Source organism: Manis javanica, chromosome 6 (assembly GCF_040802235.1).
Source record: "Manis javanica isolate MJ-LG chromosome 6, MJ_LKY, whole genome shotgun sequence".
In the NCBI taxonomy this organism is placed as follows: domain Eukaryota; kingdom Metazoa; phylum Chordata; class Mammalia; order Pholidota; family Manidae; genus Manis; species Manis javanica.
This window is the reverse complement of record NC_133161.1, coordinates 147,508,171-147,523,861: the sequence shown is the minus strand read 5'-3', so window position 1 is coordinate 147,523,861 and position 15,691 is coordinate 147,508,171. Positions and strand designations below refer to the sequence as shown.

General features: G+C 50.9%; 1 long non-coding RNA gene across 1 annotated transcript; it reads right to left on the bottom strand.

The window, feature by feature from the left end:
• Positions 1-560: 560 nt before the first annotated feature.
• Positions 561-4,078, bottom strand: LOC140850243 (uncharacterized). The gene is made up of 3 exons (XR_012132927.1): positions 2,704-4,078; positions 2,449-2,606; positions 561-1,291 (listed from the first exon to the last, which is right to left on the bottom strand). It is a non-coding gene; the product is annotated as an uncharacterized lncRNA (long non-coding RNA).
• Between the last annotated feature and the right edge of the window lie 11,613 nt (positions 4,079-15,691).

Genomic DNA, 15,691 nt, shown 5'->3' with positions numbered 1-15,691 from the left:
CATTTCAGCCCTGTCATTTGAGCCAAGCAGGAAATGCCTTAAACTGGCTAACAAGTGAGAAGTATGAAGGGACAAGAGGTAAATGGGGCATAGATGGTATAAATCTGGCCCTTTCGATATCGGCAAGTGGACTGTGTTGGTGAAGGCCCAGCCCAGAGTGCCCTTGACCTTGGTTTTAGTCTCCCTCCCTTGAGGAAAACCTTCTTTCAGCTCCAAGTGGCTTTACTTGGAACTCAGCTATCCAGAAAGGGTGAGGGACCTGCCTCAGGCCCAGACCAGGCCTGGTCTCTGTGTATGACCTCTGTTGTGTGGGTGGAGTACTACAGAGAAAAAAATCCTAATGAGTCTTAATGTGGGAGGAAATGGTCATCCTAAAAATAGTGCCAGGCCCCAAGGAATAATGACATCATTAGTCAACTCCAGCCTTGAGGGATTCTAAGCACTTTTGACTAGACATTTTATTTTAGCACAAGAGGTATCAAGTAGATCTATGATGCTTGTCAGCCCAAGCAAGGGTCACAAGGCAAGAATTCAGTGAAAGGCGCATGTGAAGGCCTGGCACTTCCTTTAATCACATTTTACACAACTGGAATAGTTGTTCTTTCCGAATCTCTGGCTGGGCAGTCTGCATGAGCACAATAAAACAGATCTGGGAAGAGAGGAAATTCTGTCTGGAGAGGACCTGACATTTTCATTTCATTCTGAGTGTTGGGGAGGAGAATGGACCTGGGACACTGGATTAACCAAAAGCTGCCGAGAAAGAGACATAGATGCCATAGAGAATTGCTCCTCACCAGGCTTATCCTCCTGTTTTTGGCGGTGAGTGAGCAGAAGGCTCCCTCCATCCCATGGTCCTTGGCCTAACAGGGTCCACAGGACCGTGCGTGAAATAGCATAGCCCGTCAGCTTCCCTTTGGCCACCTCTGCTAGACCACGGGCTCTGGGAAGCCAAGACATGGCTCACGCAGACCTGCGTCCCAGTGCTTGGCAAAGTGCCTGGCAAATACGGGTCCCGGCAACAGAAATTCGTTCAATTAGATCAGGTGATTATGAATCCGTTTCATAAATGGTGAGGGATAACTTTGTGCGTCTCTGTGTGTTCACTTGCAAGAGGTCCTTGTGAATATATGCCGGCCCCGAGAGCGGAAGACAAAGCCAGTCCTCCTCCGAGGAGGCAGAGGAGCAAAGCGCGCGCTGGGCCAGTGCCTGCATCGTGCTGCCTCATGCACAGGCTTCAGTCAGCTCAGGCTCCCGTCATGTGGGTCACGACAGCACCCGTCGTGTCTCTCGGCTTCACAGAGGGACCAGAGCAATAAGTAACATTAAACCTGATTCTGGTTCCAAGACCAATCAGCCTCCTATTGAAGCTCAGACCTGGGGCTCTCCCCTATTCCACTGCAGGGGCCCCACGGCAGGCATGGCGGCGGGACCCTGGCAGGCTCACCTCCCTGAGGGTGAGGGAAGGGGCCCTGTGGCCACTCTGCGTCTGGCCATGTGCTTGTTTCTCCCCAGAACAAATGTCTGTTCCACCTGCCTCCCTTCCTCCCCCCCCCCCCGCCCTCCTTTCCCACTTGCCATCCTCACTCAGCCTCCCCCTCTGCTTGGGCCCCCTGGGGCCTGTCATAATTAGAAAAGGAGGAAGGAGGGGAGCCGTCCTTGTCCACCAGGACTTTACAGGGAGCCGGGACTGCGTGCTGGGGACCCAGTGTCTCTCCCCTCTTCCAGCCACGGTACCTGCTGACTGTGGCAGGCCCTGTGCTGAAGGCAAGGAGCGTCTGAGGCCAGGAGCACGTTGCCCTGCGTGTGGGTGTGCATACAGGACAGTGTGAGTGTGACTGTGTGTATGCAGCATAGATTTATGGTGTATTGTGCTTCCGAAGGGGGAGCAATGTGGAAAAGGTTTTTTATCTGGAAACTTTAATCCATGTCTACTTTGGGAGCATGAATTCTCTGGGGAATTCCCTTGTGCTGGCCCCTCTTTCTGTCCTCCCCTTGTCACCCCCAGGGCCTCCATTCTGCCTCAAGGGTAAAGGGAAAGTGGTTGTGGGAGAAGACAGTCAGAGCCATCCCAAATCCTTTCCTCTAAGCCCGGGCGCTGGCACCACAGGGGCCTGTTCAGGCTCAGCCCCGCTGCACCTTGGCGACAGATGCAGGGTTTCCCAGCTTCCGCTGCACCACAGTCTCACGCCCATGCCGGCATTTTCCTGGGCAGTGCTGAGGGGATCATTAATCTGTCTCCTTGCTATTTTTCTGCCCAGCCCAGGGGATGACTCTGGCCTATAAATCAGCTCAGCAAGAAGTGGGAAAATCAAGGAAGGGATACAGTCAGGAGGAAAATAGCCACTCGGAAAAGATATAGACCTGAAGTGTGAGACCCAGAAAGTCAGGGGGAGAAAGAAGAGTGAACTTTTGAGGAAATTAACATGAAAAGAAAAAAATTGCACCAACCTGGCAGGGCCGGATCTGGGGCAAAGGAGATCTAGAATCTGGTCTTCAAGATGTTATTCTAAGCTTCTTGCTCCGCTAATCTCTCTGGGCTACAACTAGGCCATCTGTTAAAGTGGGATCTCGCCATGCCCTCACTCAGCATTGTGCATTCCTGGGAACTAGAGCATGAGCAGAGAAACAAAACAAATCTGTACGTGCCAATCATTCAAATGCTACTGATTTGCTCATGCAAGTTAACTAATAAAAAGTACCCACGGTGAAGATTTCCAGCTGCAAGTGCTGGGAGGTGGCATGGAATGTGGGAAGAATGTGGGTTGTCAAGCCTGTAGCTCCGTCTCTGAGGCCTTGGGCTCTGTCCACTAGCCCCTGGTCAATACATTAGTTTCCTCAGCCTTTAAGATCAGGTTGAACTCCAGACCTCTGTGATGACAGCAATTGTTGTCACCTCAGTGATACGGAGCGCTCACATTCTCACACCTGTCAGTGACTTTCCCACATCCTGGCACCCACCGAGGGGCATGGCGGCACGCAGGGAGAAGGGGTTGCCTCCGGGTCCTGGCTCCCTTTGGGTCCTGGCTCCAGCAATTGCTCTCCAGGCTGAGCACACTTGACCCCTCCCTTCTGAGGCCACGCCTGGTCAAGGGGCTTTCCTACTTTGAGAGGTGGCTTGGTGGCGTGAAGGGCTCAGGCTCCAGAAACAGACACACTTGCATTTAAAAGTCACTGATGAACTGTGCGGCCCTGGGGAGATATCTCCAGTCTGTCTGCAGCCCTGTAGCCACATCTGTAAAATGGGGTCACAATACCTGCCTTGGCAGTTTCCTGCGGGCTTTCAGGATAGCACACAGAGCACGTGGTCTGGCTCCTGGAGCGCAGAGGTGCTCAGTCAGTGGTGATTGTGACTATTACTGGACCCCTGCAGTGGAAGACTGGGAAGGAGACAATAATGGAATGAGCATCTGTAGGAGTTCTCCAAACGAACTTGGCCTCGGAACATGCTTCTCTCTCTGCCACGAATGCCCCTGTCTTGCCCTCCGTTCCTTACATGCCCGCTGATGTATGGAGATGATCATGGCCTTGCTGCAGCCACGCCCGAAGTCTTGGGGAAGAGTTGACTGTTCCCGCCTCTGTCTCTGCCTTTAACTAGAGGCACCAGCAAGCAAAGAGTTCACCAAACAGCCTCGAGGCTCACATATCACGGACTGGAATTTCAGCTCTGCCCCTGGTTGCCGCGGGATCTCAGAGGACTCGCCTGGCCTCTGGAAGCCTCAGCGGCCGCATCTGTAACGTGGGAGAGCCAAGCTGTCTTCCTCAGAGGGTCAGTGGGTGCAGGAGGTGCAGTGCAGGTGGGGCGTTCTGCACTCCCTGGAGCCCAGAGCCCGGTCCCCGGGGGGCACCATCACGAGTCCTCTGCCGCATGTGCCACGCGGTGTCATGACATCAGAATGCTGCATGTGCGCGTTCGTTCCCCCAAATCGGGCACTCCCTGCGAGCCAGGTCGTCTCTGGCACGCACCCCGAGCCTGAATGGCCGCGGCAGTTCAGTAAGTGCAAAGGGATTAGAGTCCTCCGCACCTCCTCGCCACCCCGTTGCGCATGTCCCATCGGAGGCATCTCCTGCGATGCCTCGCGCCGCCATCAGCAGGCGGACTCGGGGGCCAGAGCGCAGCTCACCCTGCCCACAATACATTCTCAGTCATCACACAATGGTCCGCGCTGTGTCTGTCCTTGGCGGGCACTTGCCCTTCCCCTCTGTGACATCACCGAGGCTACTTTCTTCTGCAGCTGTCTTCAATAGGCTCCATTGAAACACCAGAAAGCCCCTTCTGGCTCATGGATGAGCCCGAGGCCCAAACTTCTGGTTAGAAAATACCCCACCATTGCTGCCCCCGGACCACCCCGGTCTACTCACTCCCCAAACATGCGACATCAAACCATGCTTGACCCCGGGGAGAGAAGGGCCAGCACACAGAGCGCTGACTCCCGGATGACACACGGCAAAATGCACACAGCGGAGCCACTGCTCGGACATCGGCGGCCAGTTCCTCTGCTCCCTTGTGCTGCCTCACTCTTCTCCCATCCCTGCATCTTCCAGAAGGATCTGTAGGTGAGGCCGAGCCTCCCTAGTTTCCAAGGCAGTCTCCACTGAGGCTGTGACTTGCATCCACCTATCCAGCCTGCTGAGAGTGGCACTAAATCATATGCTCTGCACCCAGGATGTGGTGTGCTTGGGTGACCCCGGGTGCCAGAAGCTTGCTAGTCAGACCACTTCCTGGGCAGCTTCTGTTCTTTCATCCCTAGGCCAGGACTTCTGCCCTGATATCCCACCATGGAATTTTCTCCAGCTTGATAATTTTCTGGGCTCCCTGTCTGGTAAGACCAAGCCCCTTGCAGCTGGGACCAGAGCCCTGAAGCCCACCCATCAGTGACGGGATCTCTAAGGGTCCTGGTCTTACTTCCTGGGGCTGGTTTCATCTCTCTCCATTCCTGCATCTGACAGACTATCAATGCCGTACCCCTTCCCTTTGGCCTCCCCTGACCTCTGACCTTTAGCATCCCTAAGACCTGAGTTTGCCTCCAGTTCTGTGTGGGCACATACATACACACCACGCCCTTTGGTCCGTCCAAGGTTCTAGCCAGGGAGGTTTGGCCAGGTGCTCTCGGAGTGCCAGGGGCTCCGTGGAGTGGGGACTAGCTTATAAGGGAGGCTCCCAGTGAAGGTGTCATTCCTGAGTGGGCTTGGCGGGGTGTGCATGCGTGTGCACACACCTGAGTGTGGAAGAGAGAGAAGGTGGATTCAGCTTTGGGTCTGTTCACAGTGACATTCTTAGAGAATATTCACAGAGAGGTTTCCAGTAGATGATTGGGTCTCTGAGGGGGGAGCTCAAGGCAGAGGTCTGGCTGCAAACTCAGGCTTGGAAATCATCCAGACATGTGAGGTCGTTGACTCCGTGTGTGCCTGAGCAGATCATGCAGAAGGAGGAGAGGTGGGAGCCGAGGCGAGCCTAGCAGATACAGGGCGGGCAGCGAAAACGAGCTGCTATGGAGCCTGGAAGAAGCCGGAGAAGTAGAAATAGAATTTGAGAAGGGTGGTCTCCCCAGTCAAAGGGGAAAAGAATTTTGAGAAAGAAGAATGGTAAGGTAGGGCTAAAAGGTGACTATTGGATTTAGCCCGAGAATGTCACGGGTGACCTTGGGAAGAGCTGATTCAGGGATCCTGGGGCAAGTCAACCTGAAGTAGGCTGTGGAGTCAGTGATCACCCAGGAGGGTGCTTTGGAAAAGCTGGCTGGAAGTGGGGAGACAGGAGGGTGGGAGCTAGAGAGGAATGTAGACAGCAGGAGGGCTGGCTTGATTGTTTTTTAATGGAAGAGACTCCAGTATTTTTGAGTCTTGAGGGAAGTGGACAGTTAAATAGAATGAATTAAAGACAATGGTTAGGGAGGGGATAACTGATGGAGAGAGGTTCCCGGTGAGGCTGTGGGGCCCGGGATTCTGCGCACAGACAGTGAGATCATCCTTCAGCAGGAGAGGGGCACCTCTTCACCTTTGATCCAGAGCTGGCAACCGACTATTAGGGGAGGAGAGCAGCCAGAGTGTGTCGGGTGGCGGGTCAGAGGCTTACACTTGAACATTGGGCAGAGATAATGCATACAGACAAATTTAGAGTTGCCTGAACTTGAAATTTCTAAAATAATGAAACTCTCGAAGCGGCATTTCCGGGGCTCTGACCCACGTTCGGAGTGACCCACGGCGGGAGAGGAGGGGTCGCAGGCGACTCTGAGATGCGACCACCGGCACCTGCCTCATGCTAATGGCCGATGTGTACCTGTCCAGGAGAAAAGGACCACCTGGGAGGGGCTGCTGTCCCAGAGGCAGTGCTGGGCAGGGGCTTCCTTGGAAGGGGCCTCTCCTTGCCTGCTACCATTTTTCTTCATTATTTCTGCTATGTCAACCATCATGTTGTCAGTTTCCTCTCAGAACGGCGATAAATGGCGCCTCTCATGTGGTGTCCTTAGGGGACACCTGTTATTTATTTCAATGATGGGCAAAATGCCATGGCTAATTAAGAAAAATAGTGGGCTGCCTACAGCCAATACGTAGTTTCTTGTCAGCTCAGCCCCACAGCCCTTCACCCCACACTGGAGCCATTTCCCCCACTGTGGGGGTCAGGAGACAAGGAGGATGAGCCACACCGCCTTCCTCCGGCCTCAACGGGTCCACACCCATCTTCCTGCTCAAGTAAGCAGGAGGCGTGGGCCTCCGCGGGCTGCCTCTCCTAATCTAGGCTCTGGGTGCGAGCGTCAGCAGGTCCCTCCCTCCTGTCCAGCCCCGGCGATCTGCGCCCAGCCAGTGGAGTGTCTTCCCCCTCCAGGCTTGGCAGGGAAGGAAAGGCGACCTCTGGGTCCGGGGCTTCTAGGGCCCACTGGCCTGAATAACTGACATGACCCTTCGCTTGTGCCTGGATTACCTGACTCAGTTTAGCCTGCGTTTCTCCAAACCGTCGATACAGCCACCCCGCCCCGTGCAGCTTGTTTCTTCTGAATTTCCCAGGTTTCTGGGCCTGTGAACTGCGGGGGACGTTTTGCGTCGTGGGTGGAGGTCTTACTGGAGGCAGGCAGCTCCCGCCCTCCGGGTCCAGGGTGCAGGGTGGGATGACGGCGTGGGGTCGGGAGGGGCCGCAGGTGCAGAGGCGTGCGGACTTCATCAGAGGGCGTCGTGCATGGTGGGGGGAGCAGAGCCTGCCCCTCCGGACCCGAGACGTGCCCGGATGCCCCCCGGAGACTGAGGAGTCCTTGGCTGAATTCTTTTTAATTCAGGTGCGCACGTCGCCTCGTGCCTTGTGGACTTCTTGCAGCTCAGACAAAGGAGGCGAGGCGTCGCTGGGCTTCAAGGGCCGCGCAGGGGAGGCAGGGAGGGAGGGCGGAAGGGCGGGGTTCGGGAGGGGCCGACGGGAGGCCGGGTCCGAGCCCAGCAGGAGGGCGCGAGCGCGGGGCAGAGAGCAGAGCCGGTGCTGGGTGCTGGGGCCGCGACCTCCCGCCTCCCCTGCCGCAGGCTCCAGGGCGCCACCCCGGAAGCGACCCCGCTGGGACGCAGCGCAGCCTCCCTTCCCTCTGACTTCACAGTGTTTGCTTGGACGGGGGGTCCGCGGGGCGGCCACTCGGCCCTCCAGGGCACCTCCCCGCCGCATTCCGAATTCCCCTGAGTGTGGAAATGTTTCCTCCAGGACTGGGATTCTCCATCCAGGTCCCTCTTTCCTTCTCTCTAAAAGAAATTTTTGTTCTTGGCTCAATTTAGTTCATTTAGAGAGAACTGGGCCTTAACGCATGTCTAAGAGTTCCCCGGGGCAGATGGCTTTTTAGCTGCATCCACTCAGCAAGCATTTATGCCTGATTCTGAACGCCAGGTGCTGTGCACGTTTGGGGTTTACAGAGATGAGGTCACTGACTTCCAGGAAGATGCAATTTAATGCAGGAGACAGACATAAAAATAATTAACTATGATAGAAAGTTGAATAGAATAGGGGCTAGATAGCAGCATTTGAAACGACTTCTGCCTGGAGATTCAATCTGCCCCGGTCGGAGTCTGGCCCGGTCAGAGTCTAGGCTGAGCTCTGCCTACCTGAGAAGTGTGACTACTGTCCTCCAGCTCTTCGCAACTAACTCCGTATCTCTCAACATTTAATTCCTTCCTCTCAATGTCTGCCCTACTCCTACTGCCGAGAATACCTTGATGGGGTCTCCTTTCAAGCAAATGACAATAATGATCATTTTTGAATGCCTGCTGCTTCATGAATATCTTCACGTGGCGGAGAAGTCACTGTTGAGTAAGTGGGAGCACCTGGATTTACACCCGCGTGCCTCTGATGTCTAAGTGTTCTTACTATGCTATCACCTTGCTTTCATGTAAGTTTTAGGGGTGAATTTAACTGCTCAAAACCATTTTGGAATGAAATGGGGTATAAACAATTTTTTAAAAAATCGTCTTCAATTCTTATAATGACCTTATGAGTTAGATCATGATATAAGCTTTCTTAGAATCATACAGACTTAACTTGTTTCAAATTAAGAGTGACAGTGATACCAGACAATTCCATAGTGCTTGAAAGTTCCCAAAGAGCTTGCATTCACATTACACGATTTCACCCAGTTAACCACTTACGTGTATAGTCAGATGGCACCAATGTTTGTCATACCCAAAATACCATGTGTTCAAGAAACTGAATAATGGCTAACTCTGACTTCTGACAGGCACTCTCCAAAGTGATTTACATGTACTAATTGGTGAGAACCTATAAGGAGGCATAGTTGTGATGACCATTTCAAAGATTAGAAGACACAGGAGGGTTAAGTGACTTGCCCTGGATCACAGAACCAGTAACTGCAGAGCTGAGATTTGAACTCAGGCCATCTGTTTCTTAGGTTCTGAGAACCTGCTGTCCCGAGAACTCCTTCAGCTGTTTTTGAGTCAGGTTTCCAGCTATAAGGGGTCAGCTTTTTATCCTAGTTCCTAGGTAGCTGAAGATCGAAAGCTTGCATTTTGACTTATTTCTTAAGGGTCTCCAGGGGCAAGATGCGCTGTAAGTCTTGAGTGGTGGACCAGGTGGCTTCAGGCAATAGAAAAGCATGGCATTTTGGGGAACAGCGTTCAGCAGGTCTGGCAGTGGGTGCAAAGGCTAGAATAGTGCAGATGAACCTGAGAGTAGCTGGGAACCACACCGTGCAGGACCGATCGCACTGCACTGATGGGAATCCCTGAGGACTGTGAGGCGGGGGCACTACTAGCTTTGTGCTTTTCTCTTCTGTGCCAGAATAGGGAAATGATTCTTGTGTTAATATGGAGGACGAAATAGAATAGGACAGCTGGCTTTCATTAGGAGGCATTTATGATGGTTTAAACAAGAGATGGTGAGGTCAGGATGCGAAGCTGTGACTCCCACCAAGCCGAGTGGTGGGAAGAATTGAGAAGGTGGGACAGACTTGAGGGCTGTTGGAAAGTAAACGGACAAGACTTTGTAACCTGATGGGAAGAGAAGGAGAGAGAGGGGATTCTTACTTCTGAAGTTTCTGTCTTACTTAACTTGGGAGAGGATGATACTATTAGCTAAGAGAGGGAGTATGGGGGTAACTGTTTTTTATGGAGGAGATAATCAATCTGGGTTTTGGAAATGCTGATCTTGAAATGCTCTGGGGAAATCGAGTTGTAGCCATCTTATAGGTTCTTAGAAATAGGTGTTTCTTACCAATCAATAACTAAAAGGTCATCTTTATAGACTAAAATGGACAAAGAAAACAAAAATGCAATTTTCAAGGGAAGTTACACAAGTAGAGAACAAACACAAAAAAGTAAAGAAATGCCATTAAAATGATGAGAAAAATACACAGGCATGATTCAAATCAATGTTATTTATTGATTCTTGGCAAGTCTTTGGGGAAACTGGTATTCTCACCCACTGCTGGTGGGAATACACATTGGTACAATCTCCTGCAAGCATGATGTGACAGTATCTATGAGCAATCGTAAAAATGTATGCTCGCTACCAGAAATGTAGCCACAAGGACGCTCATTGCCGTATTGTTTATGGTAGTGAAAAATGCTGAAAGAAGGCTAATGTGAAATGTGGGAAGAAAAGTTTACAAGAACTTTGATACAGTTGTTCTGTGGAATGCTGTGCAGCCATTCAGTGATGGTCTGGATGTACGTTTAGTGGTTTTAAAGACAAAAATAAAATAACAATTACCAAGTCATATGTCATGTATGATCAAAATTTTTGGAAAAAAGAAAACTCTATACCAAAACCTCAATATTTGGCACAGAAAATGTCTGTAAAGTTAGGTGTACATCAAAATATCAGTAGCAATTATTTCTAGGAGCTTGAATTTCAGGGTTTTGCATTTTGCATTATTGTGACTTACTTATGTTTCCCAGTCTTCTGTGGAAACCAGGTATATTTCTTGTGTAATCTCAAAAAGTAACATTTACACTACTAGCCCTCTTTTCTCTCTCTTTTTGAAACTTTATTGAGAAGTAATTGACAAATATAAAAAAAAAGTATCTTAACATCTGAAGTGTTGGGTGATTAAGAGTATATCTACATTGCCCTTGTCTAGCTTGGATTAATACTTAGTCTATAGGCACACACCTGATCATCTACATTTGCCCTCTTACAGCACTAAATTATGTTTTCTACCTTTATCTTGCATCTACCTACACTTCAGCATTTTATTTAAAAAAATAGTAATAATAATAAGAGAGAAATGTGGGGTTCACATATAAATCATGTATAAAAATCAAACGAATAATCGTATCTGACCTGATTGTTTATAGTTCATGATGCGTGATCAAAACCGAAAGTTTCTGTGATGACTGCCCTTGCACTGCTCACCATGTAAGAACTTATTCACTATGTAAGACCTTGTTCACCATGTAAGAACTTGTTCGTTATGCTTCAGAAGATTGGAGACTGTTGAGATATAGGCTTGGGGTTGATTAATGATTGTGCATTGAGTCCCCTATACAGAATTTTACTGTTGTTAACAACCATTTGATCAATAAATATGAGAGATGCCCTCTCAAAAAAAAAAATTAAATAAAAATGAGCTTTATTTTGGAAAAAAAAAAAAAAGAGTATATCTACAAAATGAATGTGTCTGAAGCTTAGGAAGAGGTGGGAACTGAAGATAGAACTGGGAGTCCCTGGCTGATGGGTGAGGGTTTATGAAAACCAAGCAGAACAGCTAGAAACAGAAGCAAAACCTGAGCCCTACAGAATAACAGCCTTTGTGGAGTCAAAGCAGGGGAGCTGGTTGGGGGTGCTGAGAAGGCCTGGTGGAGAAATAATGGCTAAGTAGCATGTCTTCAAAGAAGTGATCGATTTTTTGTGTGAAACAAAGAATTCAGGGAAGTTGAAGGCTGAGGAGCAGGTACTGAGCCTAAAAATGAGCAAGTTCGGGAGATCTTAGCGGGAGAACTTTCCTGAGAGTTTGGGATGCAGAAGCCAGGCGGCTCTGGGCTGGGTGGTGGATACCCAGTGGGAAGCTGGAAATTGCCAGTGCAGACCAGTCTGGGAGGGATCTTGGCGGGAGATGAGAGGACAGTAGCTTTGGGAGAAGCAGAGCTGAAGAAGGGATAGATTTTAAAGGGAGGAGAATGTCTCCAGGCTGAGTTAAAGGAGCCGTTATCAGAGAAGAAATTGAAGAGATGAGGAAAAGTAGGGATCATTAACTTGACAAGAATTGAAGGAAATAGAATTGGAAGGAATGAAGAGCACGTGGGAAGGACTGGCCTTGGGCTGACAAGGGTTTGCTCTGGAGGGGAGGAAGCTCATCTCTTTCCCTGGGTGTGAAGGAAGGTGTCCTGGGTGTGGGACTGAGCTGCCCACGGCTGCCCTTCAGGACTGCTGGGTTTATCCTGCACACTGCTGGGCATCCCGTGCTTCTGTGAGAAGTGCCTCTGGGGAAAAGAGTTGCTTCAAGCAAGGCCACACCCTTTCCTGAGGCTTCTGATGTTCAGTGACTGGTAAAGGTGGTAAAGGTGGGACATGGGGTCTGGCTCCTTCCTTCTGCCCCAGACAGTTCTGAGGGCCATCCCAACCCCAGGCAGAACTCAGTGGACCCACAGTGCATGAAAGGTCAGCAAGACTCAAAGTGGGTACAGATTTCATTATGGAAGCTGCTCACCAACGTCCCAGCTGTCTTCGGGGTTGGCTGAGACCTCACCGTGACTGCCCCCCAGCCCAGTCTCTCCCTCTGCCCAATCCTGATGGCTCCCCTCCCCACACAGGTATTGCTCCTGAGGGCACCCCGTTAAACTCTCTTAATGTTAAGCAACTCAGAGTCTGCTTCCTGGGGACCCCAACCCGTGACAGAACGAGTGAACTTAGATGCGGATATATATATACATTTGGGAAAGAAGGAGTTCACACTTGCGATGTTATATTTTCTTCTGTAAAACTGGAAGCCAGTTCATTTCTTAAGAGTAAGGCGTGCATGTTATTCACTACACTGTCATAGCATTCAAGGAGAAATTAAAAGTAAATGTGCAGCAATAAGTAAATGGCTGAGTAAATTCTGATGTATTATTTGCATATAACATTCAGCATATGCAGCTTCCATAATGTAATTTGTACTTGCTGGGAGTCTCATGCTTTGTGGGTCCACCAAATTCCGTACTCAGGTTTCATACCAACATGTCTCTGACTGAGCAGGTAGGGTTACCCACAGCCCAGCCAGGCCACGCTTTCCCGTCCACCAGAACTTGCTCAGCATACAGAAGGCAATGGCATTTTAAGAAGTATGGTCAGCCGAGGGACCTACTGTATCCTTTCTTATTTACATTGCTTTTCCTTCATTAGCCAACCAACCTCTTATGCTGAAAATCATGACAAATGAGGAAAGGGAAAGACAGGGAACATGTGGTTCATTTTCCTTTCAGTCTTTCCTCACCAGTAAGGTGAAGACAAGGGGTGTCACAAGACGTTTGCACGTCATGAAATCAAAACAGCTGGTTTTATGCAGTATTTCCACTGTTCTGGTAAGAGTCAAATCCAATGCCCGTACAAGTGATTCTGTGTACGTGTAAAATGCTCGTATATTTGCCTTGAAGATTGGCATTGCGCAATATAAAGACGAACAGTAAAACGCTGATAATTTTAAGATTTTAACTTCACTTAGAATGATGATTTCTCCTATTATTTTTTTATAAGTAACAAAATATTTTTAAAGGGAGAGGACTTTTTCAAAGACATTTCTCTCTCTTGCTTTCTTCCCCTGGTTTTTGAACCAGATGCCCTGCATCTTTATTTTGCACTGGGTCTTGCAAATCATCTAGCCAGCTCTGGCTGGGAAGCCTTAGGTCAGTTATTCAAATTCATGTTTTTTCATCTGTAATCCGATGAGGAAGGTGAAGAAAGTTAGTCTGCCTAAAGGGCTTTCAGTAGGGTCCCATACAAATAATGCCACATGTTTGCCACTCTTGTCAGAGGAATGGCTGCAGGCCTGGGTCTGGAGGTAAAGGAAGGCAGGTCAGAATAGCTGAGAGAAGATGGGGAGTGTTTGAGGGCCTGGAGGTCTTCAGGAGGAGGATGAACAGTCCCAGAGAATCACAGACTGGGAGCTGGGTTTGCACGGCAGGCTTTTTGAGTTTCAGAGTCTGGCCATGGTACAGTTTTGGGTGATGATGAGTTCTCGAGTGTTGCTATGGAAATGGGTCGCTTAATGGAAGGAAGGTAAAATTTATCAAAGTAAAGGAAATCAAGAAACTTGGAGGGTGAGTTATTAGATGAATCATCTACTTGAAGACTAAAGCCATTTGGGATGACGACAGAGGTGCAGGTGGGGAGAACGTTTACGAGCCAGGGTCAGAGATCTATAGGGATCTGTGCAAGTGGTTGAGGTCGGTGCATGGCTGCCGTGGGAGCAGGAAAAGGGTGGCCGGTTGGATGTGCTCAAAGCCTCAAGAGGGAAGAGCTGAACATGGCCGTTTGTTCCGGCGCCAAGCCAGACTCCACAACACTGAAAACACAAGTAGCTACAGTTTAATACAGGAAGGACAAAACACATACTCAGCCCTCAGGGCACCTAGGTTGAAGCCAGGCATTAACAGGGAAAATACCAAGATCTAAGTGGGAGATGACAGGAGCACAGACACAAGTATGAGCCAAAGATCAGAGAACAGTCAAGCAGAAGAAGCGGCAGAGCACGGCGTCCGGGAATAAGCGCGGAGAGGCCCCATGATTGGGTGAGGTGCATCGGCCTGATAAGGGACCCAGTTAGGGCCTGCTGGCGCCCGCCGTGGACATTCTTGAGCAGCTCCTGAGGGTCTGTGCGAGCTGTTGAAAACCCATCTTACGTCTGCCCCCAGAGGGGAACCAGCAGCCCACCCCCCTACAGTGGGTTGGTGAGCACATGACAAAAACATGCCCAGAGCAGACCCCAAGGCTGCCACGGTCTGCTTTCTGGGGGAGTCCTCACACGCAGTAAGGAGCCCTTGGGCCTCCCTGGTTTCAGAAGGTGGAGGTGAGGCGTCCTCAGGCTGGCCCTGGTCTGTGGGGCCACCTGGCTGCCCGGCGCCCAGGCCCACGCCAACAGGCCAATAGCTCGGTCCCAGAGGCCTTCGCGGTGTTCCCAAGGGCCCCATCCGAGTGCTCAGTTTTCTCACGCACCCAGGAAGCTCTCCCCACGCGAGTCCTTCCTCCTCAGTGGGGCTGTGGTCTCTGGGGCCAGGGGTCTGCCTGTCTGCAGACTTCAGGCCTCTTGCTCCTCTGTCCCCTCTGGGGGATCCAGGCATCCTCTCTGGGGTAGGAGGCGGGCCCTCTCCTCCTGCCAGCTGTTCCCTTTCCAGACCCTGCTCTGTAAAGCCTCCAAGATCCTCCCCATATGACAAATCCTATTTAATCGCTTGATTGTCCCTGAGTTTTAACAAAAATAATGGCACCCAGCAACTTCTCCTTTGTGCTATGAAACAGAGGTAAATGTTATTCACTGAGTGGGAAACTTCAACCTCAAGGACACAAAGCCTGGGGACAGGAAGGCAGGATGGCAGGGGGAGGGGAAGGATATACCTTTCGCTCTGTGTGCAGCGGAGCCTTCTGCAGAGAAAAATCAGGCAGAGGTGATCTCCGAGTCTGTCGTTCTGTCCTGGGAAAGCCCCACTAACCTGCCCTGCTACATGCAGGTTCTGGGAAGTGTGAGCCTGGCCTTTGGTGCCCTCAGGGACTGCCCCGGAGGGGAGCAGAATGAAGCCGTGCAACTAGGTAGGTGTCCCTGAGGCCAGCACTGTGGTGGGAGAAGGTTGTGGAGCCTGAGGCCGGAACTGACTGGGTCCTGGGCACCTAATCCCTGGGAGGAGCCAGTTCCTCCCTGTGTGCAGTGACCCTCTGCTTCCTGCCACTCCCAGCGAGCCCGTCTGCTCCGGGGCTCAGGCGGGCACAAGGGTTATCAGAAAGCATTTGCCCGAGGCGGGGGTGACAAAGAGAATGTGTTTCTGAACCAAATGCAATAAGCAAAGTGCACAGACCTTCTCAGGATTGCGTACTAGCCAAGGGACAGGGTGTTGGGGGTGGGCCTTGGGCCGCGGTGACGCAGGGGGTCCCACAGCCCCAGAAGCCAGGCGGACCCTGGTCCTTCACTCTCCTTGCCGGCAACAAGATGGAGAAGTTAGAGCGCTTTTTTGAAAATGGGAAAAGAGCCCTTTTGGGTCTCTCATCCCCAGTTAACACTCACCACACTGCCTGAGCTCTTAACTC